Source organism: Oryx dammah, unplaced genomic scaffold (genome assembly GCF_014754425.2).
Source record: "Oryx dammah isolate SB20612 unplaced genomic scaffold, SCBI_Odam_1.1 HiC_scaffold_14, whole genome shotgun sequence".
NCBI classification, from domain to species: Eukaryota; Metazoa; Chordata; class Mammalia; order Artiodactyla; family Bovidae; genus Oryx; species Oryx dammah.
In genome coordinates this window covers 8,803,330-8,818,506 of record NW_024070198.1, presented here as the reverse complement: position 1 = coordinate 8,818,506, position 15,177 = coordinate 8,803,330, and the positions used below count along the sequence as shown (strand labels likewise).

Genomic DNA, 15,177 nt, shown 5'->3' with positions numbered 1-15,177 from the left:
GGTTTTTCCTGTGGTCATGTATGGATGTGAGAGTTGGACTGTGAAGAAGGCTGAGCACCAAAGAATTGATGCTTTTGAACTGTGGTGTTGGAGAAGACTCTTGAGAGTCCCTTGGACTGCAAGGAGATCCAACCAGTCCATTCTGAAGGAGATCAGCCCTGGGTTTTCTTTGGAAGGAATGATGCTAAAGGTGAAACTCCAGTACTTTGGCCACCTCATGCAAATAGTTGACTCATTGGAAAAGACTCTGATGCTGGGAGGGATTGGGGGCAGTAGGAGAAGGGGACAACAGAGGATGAGATGGCTGGATGGCATCACTGACTCAATGGACTCGAGTCTGAGTGAACTCCGGAAGTTGGTGATGGACAGGGAGGCCTGGCGTGCTGCGATTCATGGGGTGGCAAAGAGTCAGACACAACTGAGCGGCTGAACTGAACTGAAGGTATAAGTTAATAGTAGGGGAACTTAAGGGCAGGGTATTTGGGAACTCTATCATCTTTTCAATTTTTTCTGTAAATATAAAACTGTTCTTAAAAAAGAAATCTATTTCTTGAAAGTGCATTTTTACAAGATTTGGCAATAAAAAATCTGTGAAAACCTGTACATTTCATATTCACCTTAGCCCCTGCATTGATGGATTCTTTATCTGTCCTGATTGTCTTTCTTAAAAATCACAGACTCTTATTATTTTAGTTCTAATTTAAGTAATAAAATTACACGGAGTTTTTGAGAAATCCTTTGATAAGCTTATTGAGGAGTAAAGAGGAAGGACAGAAAGAAAAACAGATAAGACACTGATGAGTTAAATACATAGACAACAAGTTGTGACATACCCACATGGTTTATGGGGACATTCTGAAATATTACAAGGAAGATTTTGGTTTTAGAGGAAACTGATGAAATCTAGCAGTGTTCTCTCTCTTCTGAACTCCTTTTGTCCCTCTGAAATGGAGGGGAATTAATTTTCTTTCAGCCCTCTTTATGTCTCCAAACCTCCTGTTATGACGCACATAGCCCTCAATTTATTCTCCTCCCTCCTTAATTTTCCATATGGAGGGAGGAGAATAAATAAAGAAAAAGGAGGAGAAAAAAAAAAAAACCTTTAAAAGGCGATGTTTTTTTGCTTCAGAAACAGGAAAGTGGAAGAGAAGCTATTAGATGAAGTTTATTGCAAGGTAAGAGTTAATATTTTTGGATCAAAGAATCCTGAAATTGCATACAGTCCTAGAGTATACCCAGGTTGGAAGAATATGTGCCTGAAATTTGGGGATGTATGTGTGTGGAGTTCCTTTTCAGAACCTCCAAGGGAGGGGAGTCCCACACCCACAGATGCTTACAAATTTTCACATGTGGACCAAGAAGCCTCCTTCAGCTGGTTGGAGGAGGACAGCTCACACTGGCACCAAGAAGCAGGTTGAAAGATGGTGCGTGAAGCCAGGGGAAGTTTAGATCCCATGGTTATACTAGGGGTAGCAGTATTAGACTAGTACATTAGACTGACATTAAAAAAAAAAAAAAACCATTTCATGATGGAGAAAGGTTCTTAAGGATGAAACTTTTCTAAGGCCTTTATAACTCATCTCCAAGTTAATCTTTGGAACGTGACTTGTTCTTAAAATGACTCAAGGCTTAAAGGAGCCACTGCTCTCATTCCTCTCTAATTAAGCATCATCCATCCACACGTCCTGTTTTTCTTCATAGTATCTTTCATATAAGGATATTTAGTCCAGTTTCTATTGTTAACACCCTGACTTAGACTCTTAACATGACTCAGCATAACCACTTTAGTGCTCAGGCCTATTTCCACATTATGTGGTGAGCAGGCCTCCATATGGTCTTCAGTTTTGGTCCATAACCAGTGGCCTCATTGGTGTCATTCTCTCCAACAGAACTTGTTCCGGGTCCTCCTGGATTGCTGCTCAAATATAATCACCTTTCAGTCCCCAGATCTCTGGATGCTATGACATCCTTCTCCAGATCTGACCTTTGCTTGTCTTCTTGACCATGATCTGGAGTCCCCTCTTTGCTGGACTACCCTCCACTGCTGTGAATAAATATCTCTGTGAATAAATGGCCCTGCTTTTCAGACCTTACTCCTTGCCACAGCTGCCTGTGAATCTTGCTCTTTCTGATCTCCCCAGGATTGTAAAGCATCCATCATATCCACCCCTTGGCTCAGAACTCCTTTAATAATTTTTAGTTCTCTCACTTCCTCTTCCAACAGACATTCAGATGAATTTTCTAAAATGTCCTTTAATCATGTTACTTTTATATTCAAAGCTTTCAATGGCTCCCCATTGAATAAAGTCCTTCCACAGAATAAAGTCCTGATTCTTAGATTGGAATTTAGGCCCCCCAGCGCAGGCTTCAGTGATCTTTTCAATCACAGTTGCTACTCTGAGCTGCAGAACCTCTGCTCCGAGCAGGAGGTCTCAAGGTTTCCTGAATACAGCTCCTTCTGGCTTTGCAACTTTTCTCATTCAGCCCACCCTACCTGGAACGATCTCTCCATACCTTCAATACACTACCTGTTCTTCAAGCAGCTATACAAAACACCCAGCCAGTTACATACTCAATTCTTAGATTAGAGATCCATGTAGAACCTGTACAAAAGCTGCCAACTCAAGGCATTGGGAACAGAAATGGAGCAGCCAAGAACTCCTACAACAATGTTTCCCTTTCATTTTATCCCTATGACCACACTTTTCTGGAAAATTCTCTTTCCTTAGCTTTCAGGATATCCTTCTATTCCTGTGCCTTTCTGCCTTCTCACTTCTCCTCCATAGGCTCCTTCACACAATCCTCATGTCCCTTTAAATGCTGGGGTTCTGCTCTTCCCCTGCACATTCTTCAGTAACTCTCATCTGTTCCCAAGGCTTTGTTTACTATCTAAATGCTATGTAAAATCTCTATCTTCAATTATTAAATGCTTAGCAGGTATGGTCCCCCAGAGGCACTAAAACTCAGCATCATCAAGAATTCATTTTCTTGTCATTGCCCCTTACTCCTTTCCCCATATTTCTCATTACTTGTAATGGCCCACACTTCTATTATTTAAGCTAGGAGACATCCTACTGCTCCCTCATTAAAAAAAAAAATCAATATATCACTGAGCCCTGTCAACTTTAGCTAAGAAATATCTCTCAAATCACCTCATTATTGTTGGACTTCCCTGGTGACAAAGACAGTAAAGAATCTGCCTGCAGTGCAGGAGATCCAGGTATGATCCCTGGATCGGGAATATGCCCTGGAGAAGGGAATGGGTAACCACTCCAGTATCTTTGCCTGGAGAATCCCACAGACAGGGGAGCCTGACAGGTTACAGTCCATGAGGTCTCAAAGAGTTGGACACGACTGAGTGACTGAGCACTTACCTGTTATTAGCTAAGCACTCATGAGAACCTGACAACCTTCAAACTGGACCCCTCACCCCTTTCCTCATCAAGTTATCCTCCCCTTTGCCTCCACAGTAAAATCCTCTTGCCTAAATCCTTCGGCTTCTATGGTAAAGTACATAGGCCTCACTTTGGGCCATGCCCTGCTCTTACCTACTGCCCTCTGTGGCCTTGACCTCCATGAACTCCAGTCACACAAACCCCAGAACAACCATTTTTTCCCCTGTGCTTCTGCGCTTTCACCCATATTCTCCATGTGTGAGTGCCCTTCTCTCAACATGTCTGCTTACTCACTCATGAAGGTGTGGCATAAACATTGCTCTGAGGCTTTGACTAATCTCCCCACCCACAGCCAGACTTAGCTCCTTCCTCTGACCCCACAATATCCTGTTTCTACTGATAGCTCATTTCCCAAACTTACTCAAGACTCTGACATAAGACTCTGAGAGGGTATTTGTTAAAAGCACAGGATTGTTAAAAAACAAATCCCAGGACCCTCTCCAAGAGATTCTGATTCATTTTGTCTGGGTTAGGACTCAGGAACCTGTAGTTTGTTTTTAAAGTCCCTTGGGTGATTTTAATGCTCAGGCATATCTAGGAAACACTAGTGATATTAGAGAACTGATGTTAATTGTGGTCATAGTAGTTTGCCCTTATCGGCAGGGAATACATTCCAAGACCCCCAGCGGATGCCTGAAACAGCACATGATACTGAACCCTGAATAGACTATGCTTTTTCCTCTTAACAGGCAGGTAGCTTATATACAGTGTGGGCATGCAGGATGAAGGAATGATTCATGTCCCGTATGGGATGGAACAGGACAATGTGAGATTTCACTAGGCTACTCTGCAATACTGTAGTCGCTCAGCTGCATCTGACTCTCTGTGATCCCATGCACTGTAGCCCACCAGGCTCCTCCGTCCACAGAACTTTCCAGGCAAGAATACTGAAGTGGGTTGCCGTTTCCTTTTTCAGGGGATTTTCCCGATCTAGGGATTGAACCTGAGTCTCCTGCATTGCAGGCAGATTCCTTATTGTCTGAGCCACCAGGGAAGGCTGTACTCAGAACAGCACACAATTTAAAACTTATAACTTGTTTATTTCTGGGATTTTTCCTTTACTATTTTCACACTATGCTCCACTTCAGGAGACTAAAACTGCAGGAAGGAAAACAGCAGATCAGGGGGGTGGCAAATCAGCAAACTCTTTGCTGCCATGCCCATCTACTTCACTGACTGGGAACTCGACAGTCTGCTCTACCAGGGTCTATCATGGAGGAGTTGAGAATTTACTGAAGGAATGTTTAGTACTTTTATGTAATTTTCCACTCCCATCGTATTTGATAAAACTTGATTCATTATTCAGATCCTATTATGGGCAAAGGTAGAGGGCCAGGGGCTGTGATAGTCTTGGAAGAACAGGAAATGCCCAGGTGGTAGGATTGGGTGATAAAGATGTCACACATCTTTTCAAAATCTTGGCTGAGTTACAGATTTGGAGGCAGCCAAACCTGCTAGTACGGTCTGACAAAATTAACAACATGAATTAAAACTCACCATGCAGAAAGAGGGATGCTCTTGTCCCCACCCCACCTGCCTCCACTGCACTGCCTTAAAGAAACAGATGGTGTAAAGGTTAAGAGCATGGGCTCCATGTCAGAGTGACTGGTACCGCATCCTGGTTCTTCTGCCAGCTGTGTGCCCTTGAGCAAATTCCTTAAACTCTCCATTCCTTCTTTTGTAGAACAGTTTTCGTAACAGTTGTTGCCATAGGGAAGTCATATGAGGATGAAATAAGAAAATGTACATAAAACAGCATGGGGGCCTGGCCAGTAGTCAAGGCCTCACTAAATGTTAGCTAAAATGAGACAAATAGTTGTTACTCATGGTAATAAATAAATACAATCATAATAATTAAGTGGATGATGATAGTTAAAATTATGAAGACTGTTTCCCCCTGTTCAGTCTTCCCTGAAACATGTAGTGTAGAAAAGAAATCTGATTTCCCGCAAAACTCCTTTATTGTTTAAAAGAGTTAAACAGTATTGTTAAAGTCATTCTCCTTTATTGTCCAGCTGTGAAAGCTCCTTGTATCCTGCTATTTCTAACTCAGCACTGAGCAAATAGTGTGTGGCCATCCCATTTAGGCACAGAATGAGCAGCTGTGTGTACTAACTAAAGCAGAGACAAAAATAGCACCAGTGTTCACTCCCTCACCTGTCCTAGCAACTTCAGAATTTCTAAAGCTGCATGTGAGCTTCACAAAACACAGCAGAGTATGGTTTGTTTCATGTCTATTTCACAGACAGAAAAACTGAGGTTCAAAGATGTTAAGTGTCTTACCCAAGGTCATACAGCTGGTCGCTTAGGGTCTCAAATCCGTCTTCTTACTCCAAATTGAGTGGTCTTTGGGGATCGTAAAAGCTCAGTTTAGAAAATAAGACCGTAGCAGGCAAATAAGCTGTCAGAAGTTACCATAGCTTCTTGATAAAGATGTGTTTGGGGCTGACCAACAAAACACTAAAACACACAAATGCTGCCTAACAGAAGCCTTCCCTGCCCCTACACACACACACACACACACACACACACACACACCCTAGAGTGTATAGTCTGGACTCTAGACAATGTGTATCTTGCTTATCTCATGACACTCTTTCCCGACCCTGACTCCTTTCTACTTAGATCTGGCTCCTAGAGATCACCTGGGCCCTTTCCCAAATCCATTCCTGGGCTCCTTCCTCTGAAGGGAGTCTATCTGTTCTAAAACTTCTCAGAAATCACCTTTACTTGCCTGGTTTGACTCCTTGCTTCCTGCCAGCTCTGACCTAGTTCAGCATCAGGCCAGCTCCTGGGTTTCCTCTCATTTCTCATACCCTTGACTTTCATATTCTACACACCTGTCAGTCTGAATCCTTGAAGTTCCCCTCAGAGTTTAAGCTGTATTCTGCTTCTGGGCTGATACACAAGCCATTCTCTCTTTTTTTTATTATTTAGTTGTTGAATAAGTAATATCTATATGACTGACAACCCTTAAATACTAATAGACAGGTATATACAAAGGATACGTGGAAGAGCCTTGCTTTGACCCCCATCACTCATGTGTCCCATCTCCACCTTCCCTATCTCTGCAAACAGGTGTCCACTTTTATTAGTTTCTTCTCTATCCTGTCAATTCATGAATCTTTTTTTTTTTTTTTACTACATCACACCACATGCAGGATCTTATTTCCATGACCAGGGATCAAACCCACACCCCCTTGCAGTGAAAGCTCAAAATCGCAACCCCTGGACCACCAAGGAAGTCCTCCTGTCAGTTTCTGTATGCAAGTAGAAGTAAATTTTAAAATGTGTACATACTATTTGTTTAATCCATTTTTCCATACTAGGACACACCTTGCATATGTGTGTCTATGTGGGCAGATCTTTCCACATCAATACAGAGAGATTTCTTATTCATTTCATTCCTGGAAATTGTTTTACTGTATGGATATAGCATAATTTATTTAACTCGTTCGTTCCCTTTTGACAGACATTTCAAAGGCTTCCAAACTTTTACTACTGCAAAAAAATGCAACAATTAATTACCTTGATTTCTCACATGTGAACATATGTCTATGAGATTAATTCTTAGAAGTGAGATTACTAGGTCAATCAGAATGGGCATTTTCGATATTGATCCACATAATCAAATTGCTGTCCACAGAAGATTGACCAGTACTTTCACCAGCAATAGGTAGGAGTTTCAGGTTCCCCAGGGCATTGCCACAGAGCGCATTATCAAAGCTTCTGGATTTCTTCCCATTTGATAGACAAAACTGGCATTTCAACATGATTTTAGTCTGAATTTCTATTATTACGAGTGATTGTAGACCTTTTCTATGTTTAGTACTTTTTGTATTTTCTCTATTTATTCTTCAAATTTATACCCTTTCTCCATTTTTCTATTGCATTGTTGGTCTTTTTCTCATTGATTTATATAAACTCTTTATATATTAGGTAATTTTCCCATTGGCTTTTTGTACTTTGACTTTATAAATCATGTTACTTATAACTTTGTTTATGGTGTTGCTTGCCATACTTTTTTTTTTTTAAGTGTAGTTAAATTTCTCAATCTTTCGATTGGAACTTCAATTTTGCTCCCACTTTACTGCTTGGATGCAACTGTGCAATTGAATGTAAGTATAACTTCAAGCAAGGGAGAAAAACAAAGAGTTGTTTCAGTAATATGCCAGTAGAGTGGCTTTAAATCAGATAATTAAGATTGCATCACATTCAGATAAGTTCAATATCTTGTTCAGTTATCACTTCTTTTTGAAGTAGGATTAAACCTTTATATATTCAGAATCTGGATGGAGTCTGGGGTGCTGCAGTTCATGGGGTCGCAAGGAGCTGGACAAGTCTTAGTGACTGACCCACAACAACAAAGTCATATTATCTTGTTATATGTGTGAGCTTGTATTCCTATCTAGGTTATATGTGTCATAAATTCATCATATTCTAGAGTTTATGTTATTCTTTTGATTAATTTTTTTAAAAAAATGGTCATTGAGCACCAGCTATATGCCAAAAGCTGTGCTAGGAGCTGTGGGTACAGTGGCCAAAGACACACACAAGAGCTGCCTAAGGCTGCCTCTGAGCTTAAGCATCAGGCAGAAAGCACTCAGAAAATATTGATTGATTGAAATTGTGCTGAAACCATATTGAAAACCTTGTGTGAATTGCCATATTTGACAAATAAAAATATAGTATGCAATACTTTGGCTATGGCTGTACTAAAAATTATGTGTTGCTTATCTAAAGTTCAAATTTAACTGGACATCTTGTATTTTATCTACCACACTAGCAGTTTACATCTCAGAAAAAGAGTTCTAGCCTTGCCTTTATTATATACGTAAGCCATTTTAACACTGAAGATATTTATCTTTGCGCCTCATTCTTTTTTCAATACTCCATTTAAAAATTCTCTCTTTATAAAGTATTTCCAAAGGAATGCCCTTCTTCTTTGGTGTCAACCAGAGGGAAAGGATGGCTTAAAAGTCTGGGTTCCAAACTGTTAGCTGCTAAAGATAACTACATTACAGGAGAACAGTTTGTTTTGTCTTAAGAGACTAGTTTTACAACCAGTTCTGAAATGTCAGACATATTTTTCAAAGTTTAGATAATTTTTTCCAGCAAGACCTAATACCCTATATTAAGAAATAACAGCTTTCCACATTGCCTTAAATTAGTTGTGAGTAGGTTCATTGGCTAAGAAGGTGGTTGAGATGGGTAGAATCCTGGTGCGGCAAGGGAGTGTGTGGTAGGGCAAGAGGGCGACTACATGAAGACACTGGGGAGAAGAGAATGCAGTTTCACAAATGGACAAAGACTCAGTTCAGACGCGCTTAAAGAGCTTTCCCCTCCCCCTCTCTCTACCAATGAGTTAAATTACCCTTAAAAACAAAACAAAACAAAACAAAAACCCAAAAAACAAAAACCTGCTGCTCTTCTGGCTAGCACAGCTCACAGATTCCATAGTGGAAAGAAGAGTCTGGAAGAAAATGATAAAATTCTACAAAGGACAGACTGCACATTTAACTTTTATTAAATGCTTTTAAAAGTTTTTCTAAAACCCATTTATACATACATGGACAATTAACTTTGTTATTTAAAGACAAAACATCCATCAAGTTTTGAAGGCTGTCAAAATTACCCCTTCCATTCCAGAGCAGAAAACAAAATGAAGGGGCTGCCTTTCTGGGTGGGATTATCTGTCCCCTGCGAGGAGATGCAGGCTTCCTCTGACTCTACCCTGTCATCACAGTAAAGATAGAGCAAACTTCTGCATTGTTCTAAGATGGTAGGGAAGAGATGCCTGATGGAATTTGGGAGTGAGGAGTCCTGCCTATGCCTCTCATTTCCACTCTATAAACATACTGGATTCCTGACCCCACGGCTAGAAAATTGGTCTTTCTTTCCAGTGTTAATCTGTAGCCTTCCCTTGAATATCTCCCAGGAAGCAACAGGAAAAAAAAATGCATTTGTGAAATGTTTCTTACAAAAATGAAATATGAACTGACATTTCTTTCCCTACAAATATCCAGGGAAGGCTCAATACAAGAGGAAAAAATCCTCAATATAGAAAAATACAAATAAAAACCCCCAAATGGTCCTCAGGCTTCTTCATATATCATAAAACCAAAACAGTTAAAGCCAGAGATATACAAACAAAATAGATGTGCTAAACTCTCCTCTCCAGAGTCGATTCAGCTTTTAAATATGTTTTTGAAGTGGGGAGCCCAGCTTGAGTCCACATACGGGATTTATGGGGATTTGGACACATCAGGCGCACTACGGGAACCACCTGGGAGAGCCTTTACTCTAAAGTTGACCCAGGAACAAAGCTTTATTTAGTCTTAGGGGAAGGGATGAGTCCATACGTAGCTTGGTGACAGAGATCTGTCTCCTGCTCCAGTTCTACAGGCACTTCCCCTGTGACACTAGAGGTAAAAATCTGTGCACTAATGCAGGAGATGAAGGTTTGATCCCTGGGTCTGGAAGATCCTCTGGAATACATCATGGCGACATATTCCAGTATCCTTGCCTGGGAAATCCCATGGAGAGAGGAGCCTGGAGGGCTACAGTCCATGGCGCTGCAAAAAAGACATGATTTAGCAGCTAAACAACAACCAGTCTTACAGGTTCACAATCGAATCAGTTTCAAGGACAGAAGAAAGCCAAAAAAAAACCAGATCAAAGAAGCGCTTCACTAAGGAAACAGAACGAGAGTGCAGATAACAGGTCAAGCGACCTGGCCTCAAGGTCTGGCTCGGCCACAGAGGCCTACTTAACCTGAGATAAATGAATTCCAAAGCTGCTCAAAGTCTTAGTTTCCCTATCCCCCAAATGGACAGAATAATAGCACCTACCTCACAAGTTGTTATAAATATTGAAAGACACCCAATTGCCACTCAACAGCAGTCTGATAAGCGGCGTTTCACTAAAATGGAACATGATGCAACAATGAGAATGAACAATGTATAACGACACACAACAATAAGGAAGGGTCTTGCAAACACAAGGCTGAAAGAAGTCAGGCACCAAAGAAGGACATACGGAATGATTTCATTTACCTAGAGCTCAAAAACAGGCAAAACAAATAACCTGTAGTGTTCAAAGACAAGGCCGACCTCCTGAGACAGCTGACTGTGCAACGGACATGTCATGCCATGAATCAGACCTGTGATGAGCACAGCTGAACTGTTCCTTGAGGACTCACACAGAGCATGGCTTACCTTTGCAACTACAACTTGAATGACAAATGACCCACGTGCAGCTATATTCCCCCTGGCTGCTTTCACACAAGTAGGCAGAAAAAAGACTCTTGCAACAATGATCCAGCTAAGTCAAGGCAAAAATCTAGGTCTGGAGGGCAAAGACTAAGATTTTTTTTTTTAAACACAGGATTAACTTGATGGGTGGGCTTCAGTCTTCATTGATCCTGCATTAAGATCACCCCACAACTCTATTTTGCTGCATTTTTAAGACTATATGGATACAATGTAGCTATAAATGGATTCAAATTGGCTAGGCAGGCCCCATATCAACTGTTACTTTTTTGCTACTATGTAGTACAAGCAAGATGTTTCTGAATAAGTAGAAGTGAAAAGTGGCTCTTACTGCAGCTGGGTTGCCTAACCCAGTCTTTTTTTTTTTTTTTTTTTCCATTATAGTTTATCACGTGATCTCAAATATAGTTCCCTGTGCTATACAGTAGGACCTTGCTGTTTATCCATCCTATCTATACTAGTTCACTGCTAATCCCAAACTCCTAATCCCTCTCCCGCCCTTCTCCCCACTCAGCAACCACAAGTGTATTCTCTATGCCTGACCATGTCTTTAAACCTTCATGTATCCACAGCAAGACAAAATATTTCCAACCACAGTTCTGCAGGATCCACACAGGAACTTTGCACACTAACACAAATTCACACCACAGAGATCTGTTTGGTTCCTGTCAGGTGATGGAAACAGCAGATGTAAGGCTGAAGGCATTATTCCCTTAGACAGACACAAGCCCCACACTGTTGAAGTACCACACTTCTGGGCCTAGTTTGCATGTAGGAACAACACAATTAGGAATGATCTGCACTACCCTCAGAATCTGTAGAAGAAGCACAAACTGCATCTCAGGGCTCAAAGCCTCCTTACCCTCTAACCCCCTTCCTTGGCTGGATGAGTGAGGCGTCCAGGTGCTTTGTCCTCACACTGGGCTTGGTCAGTTGGCTCAGCTCAACCTCTCAGCCTGGCTGTGTTTTTCCTCTATGCTTCTCCTCCTTCTGACTCACTCAGTCCCCTGCATTTGCCCATGTCGCCCAGGCTAAAAGGGAGCCCTATAGCCACCCCCGCTTACACACCCTGCACACCTCCCATAGCAACACTGTCCACAGTAGCTTCCTCTGGGGCAGATGGCCTGATGTTGATGGTGGGACTTTTTTTTTTTATCATTTCATGCTTCTTTTTTTAGGTATTTTCTTTCTTTTCCCAACATATTTTTAAATGCCATGTTTTATAACTTTTGTCTATTATAAATATTCTGAGTGATTATTGTGTACGTAACTTTCCATCTTAAGGACTTCATCTTAAAACTCCAGTGCAAGAACAGAGAACAACTTTCATTGAGTTAAGGTGGTTTTATAGCCTAGGGAAATCCTCTCAAGATGTAAATTATAAAGATGCCCTGTTTGAACACTAGTTATTAAATCTGCCACAGAAACAAGGGTTTTCTTGGTTCCACTGGGGAAAGTCAGCCTCGAGGCTGTTCCAACTGGATTCTGTGTACATACCTTACAAGCTGTCCCTTTGTTGATCTGTGCCAGCAAGACTGGGGGTGGGGTGCTAGGTGTTAAGCTTTGCTATTCTGCAAGACCCACAGGAAAAAACTAACTCAGCGAAACTTAAGCAAACACAGAGCTTTTATGGACGTTAACTATCAAGATGGAAACCTGGGTCAGGTCAGCCAAAGTTACAGTTTTGTGTTTCCTTTCCTTCCCTACCCCTTGCCTCTGCTCCTTCACTCCCTCCCTTTCTTCCTTCTCTCTGCCCCTGTCCCCCTCTCTCTTTCCTTTCTTGTTTAAGATGTTTGTTGAACCTGGATAGAAATGTACACTTGAATTTCTTTGAGTTGATATGATAAAAACATGATTTAAAAAGCATGAATGTCATTTACAGTTTCCAATATTAGACTTTAATTTTGTTTTCTCTGTTATTTACAACGGTTGCATGCTTTCTGGCAGCCAGAGTATACCCATACTGAGCCCGAATGTAAACATACTAAAGACAACAAATATTCATTCAGCTTAGATTGGGTGATTGGAACACTGAGGATAAGATTTCATGACAAATAATTCATCTGGGTGCAGCAATGCAGTTGACTGATGAGTGGTGCTGGATATCATATTATTTATGGTCAGTTAAAGTAGAGCCAATCCACCTCATTGGAGGCACCAGAAAAATCTGGTAGTTTGTTGAATGGGGGTGAAGGACTACTCAATTTCTCATCTAAACTAACTAGATTCATTTGCGAGCTCAATCTGTAATGTAAATAAGGCACTAGCCATAAATGATGAAGTCTGGCCATATTAACATCTCACAAACTGCATTCTCCAGCTTGTCTCTTGGGACACTTTGTCTTCTGTGGGAATAAAAAAGTGGGCATTGGCCAGATAAACTTGGAAATCACTAACAGGTTCACCAAAAATATGAGCTTGAATTTGTGATATAGCTTAACTACTTTTCTAGTAAAATGAGGGGAAAAAATTTATAAGCTTTGTTTTATCTTAGTTTTTTAAACAGGTCAGCTTCATTTTGCCTTTTGGAATATATAATGGTGTATATGTAAGCTATATAAACAAATCCTTGAAAAGGATGTCTTTTTGTAATGTGAAAAGTCCCTTATCTTGTTTATTCTATTACAAAAAAAGAGACTGAGTTGCTATGTTAAGAATTTTGTATATTAATTTTTAAAAGTTATCCCCTGGAAGGAATGAGGGAGGAGAAGGGGAGGAAAGGAGAGGGAACCCATCAGCAAGTGTTCTGACCCTTCTTCATTCTCACCTGACACCTCACAAGCACAGCTACTGGGTAACTATGCAGGTCTAATAAGATGAACGACTTTCATTCCATGAAGCCACACGATCCCATGTGCCTGGAGAATAGGCTTCTACTGTTTGAACACCTTCAGTGAAGGTGGTGGGTTTGGGCTGCCGGTTCATTACTTTGGGAGCTCTCCATTCCATCGGTGTTTGGGAGGCAATTCTACCTCTAGGAAATCCCTTTGACTCTCAATGACCAATTTCCCTGTGTTTGGCCTCGGGAGTCTTACTGTGTTTGGTAAGTGAGTGAAGTTCACTCAGTCGTGTCCAACTCTTTGTGACCCCGTGGACTATACAGTCCATGGAATTCTCCAGGCTAGAATACTGGAGTGGGTGGCCTTTCCCTTCTCCAGGGGATCGTCCCAGCTTAGGGATCGAAGCCAGGTCTCCCGCACTGCAGGTGGATTCTTTAGTAAGGGGTACGCCTTAATAGGGCTTCCTTGGTGGCTCAGATGATCAGGATCTGTCTACAATGCAGGAAACCCATGTTTGATCCCTTGACGGGGAAGGTCTGCTGAAGAAGGAAACGGCTACCCACTCCAGTATTCTTGCCTGGGAAATCCGATGGACAGAGGAGGCTGGCAGACTAGAGTCCATGAGGTCTCAAAGAGTCGGACACGACTGAGCAACTAACACACAAGCCTTAATATCTGTTAAAGATAGCCTTATGATTTAAAGAATACTTTCTTGCTGCTTTTGTCTGTGATCTTCACGATCCTATGAAGTATAAGCCTGACTTCACCTGAGTGCCCTTTCTCTACATCATTATTTATTAATGGATACAGTGGTCCCTTGTATATCCATTCTGGTAGTAGTCTATCCTTTGAAGCTATGATTTATTTTATCACAGGATACTAAAATGAGGCATGTTTAATGACTTCTCTGAGTACAACCAATTATTCTTATCCTTCTCTTTAAGGCAGAGCTTCGCTGCCCTGTAGTTTAGCCTATTTGTTTATAAAATTGCTGCAAAAATGCTAGAGTCTGTATGGTTAAATGTCAGATGTTTCCTTTTCCTTTAAGTCTAATACTCTTTATGCCATTCTTCTGTCTTTTTTCCTTCCTATTTTCTTTTAATTAGTCAAATTATCCTTGAAAATGATACAGATTATCTGACCCAGAATCATGTCCTTCCTTCAAAAGCCTACTTGTGTTTGCCAATTACCTAGCTATACTTCAAAATTCTTCATGTTAAAGGGAACCTTCCTACACTGTTCATGAGAATGTAACTTGGTGCAGCCACTGTGGAAAGCAGTATGGAGGTTCCTCAGAAAACTAAAATTAGAATTACCATATGACCCAGCAATCCCACTCTTGGGCTCATATCAGAACAAAACTATAATTCAAAAAGATACATGTATTCTTATGTTCATAGCAGCACCAGTCACAACAGCCAAGACATGCAAACAACCTAAATATCCACCAACAGCTGGATGGATAAAGATGTGGTACCTTTATACGATAGAGTACTAATCACCCATTAACAAAAAGAACAAAATAATACCATTTGAAGCAACATGGATGCAACTAGAAATTATCATACTAAGTGAAGTAAGTCAGAAAGGAAAGATGAATACCATATACCAACCAGTCCATTCTGAAGGAGATCAGCCCTGGGATTGCTTTGGAGGGAATGATGCTAAAGC

General features: G+C 41.0%; 1 protein-coding gene across 2 annotated transcripts in view; it reads right to left on the bottom strand.

The window, feature by feature from the left end:
• The window catches only part of PAPSS2 (3'-phosphoadenosine 5'-phosphosulfate synthase 2), a 93,176-nt gene that overhangs the window by 53,769 nt on the left and 24,230 nt on the right, over window positions 1-15,177 (bottom strand). The gene's annotated exons all lie outside the window — the stretch shown is intronic.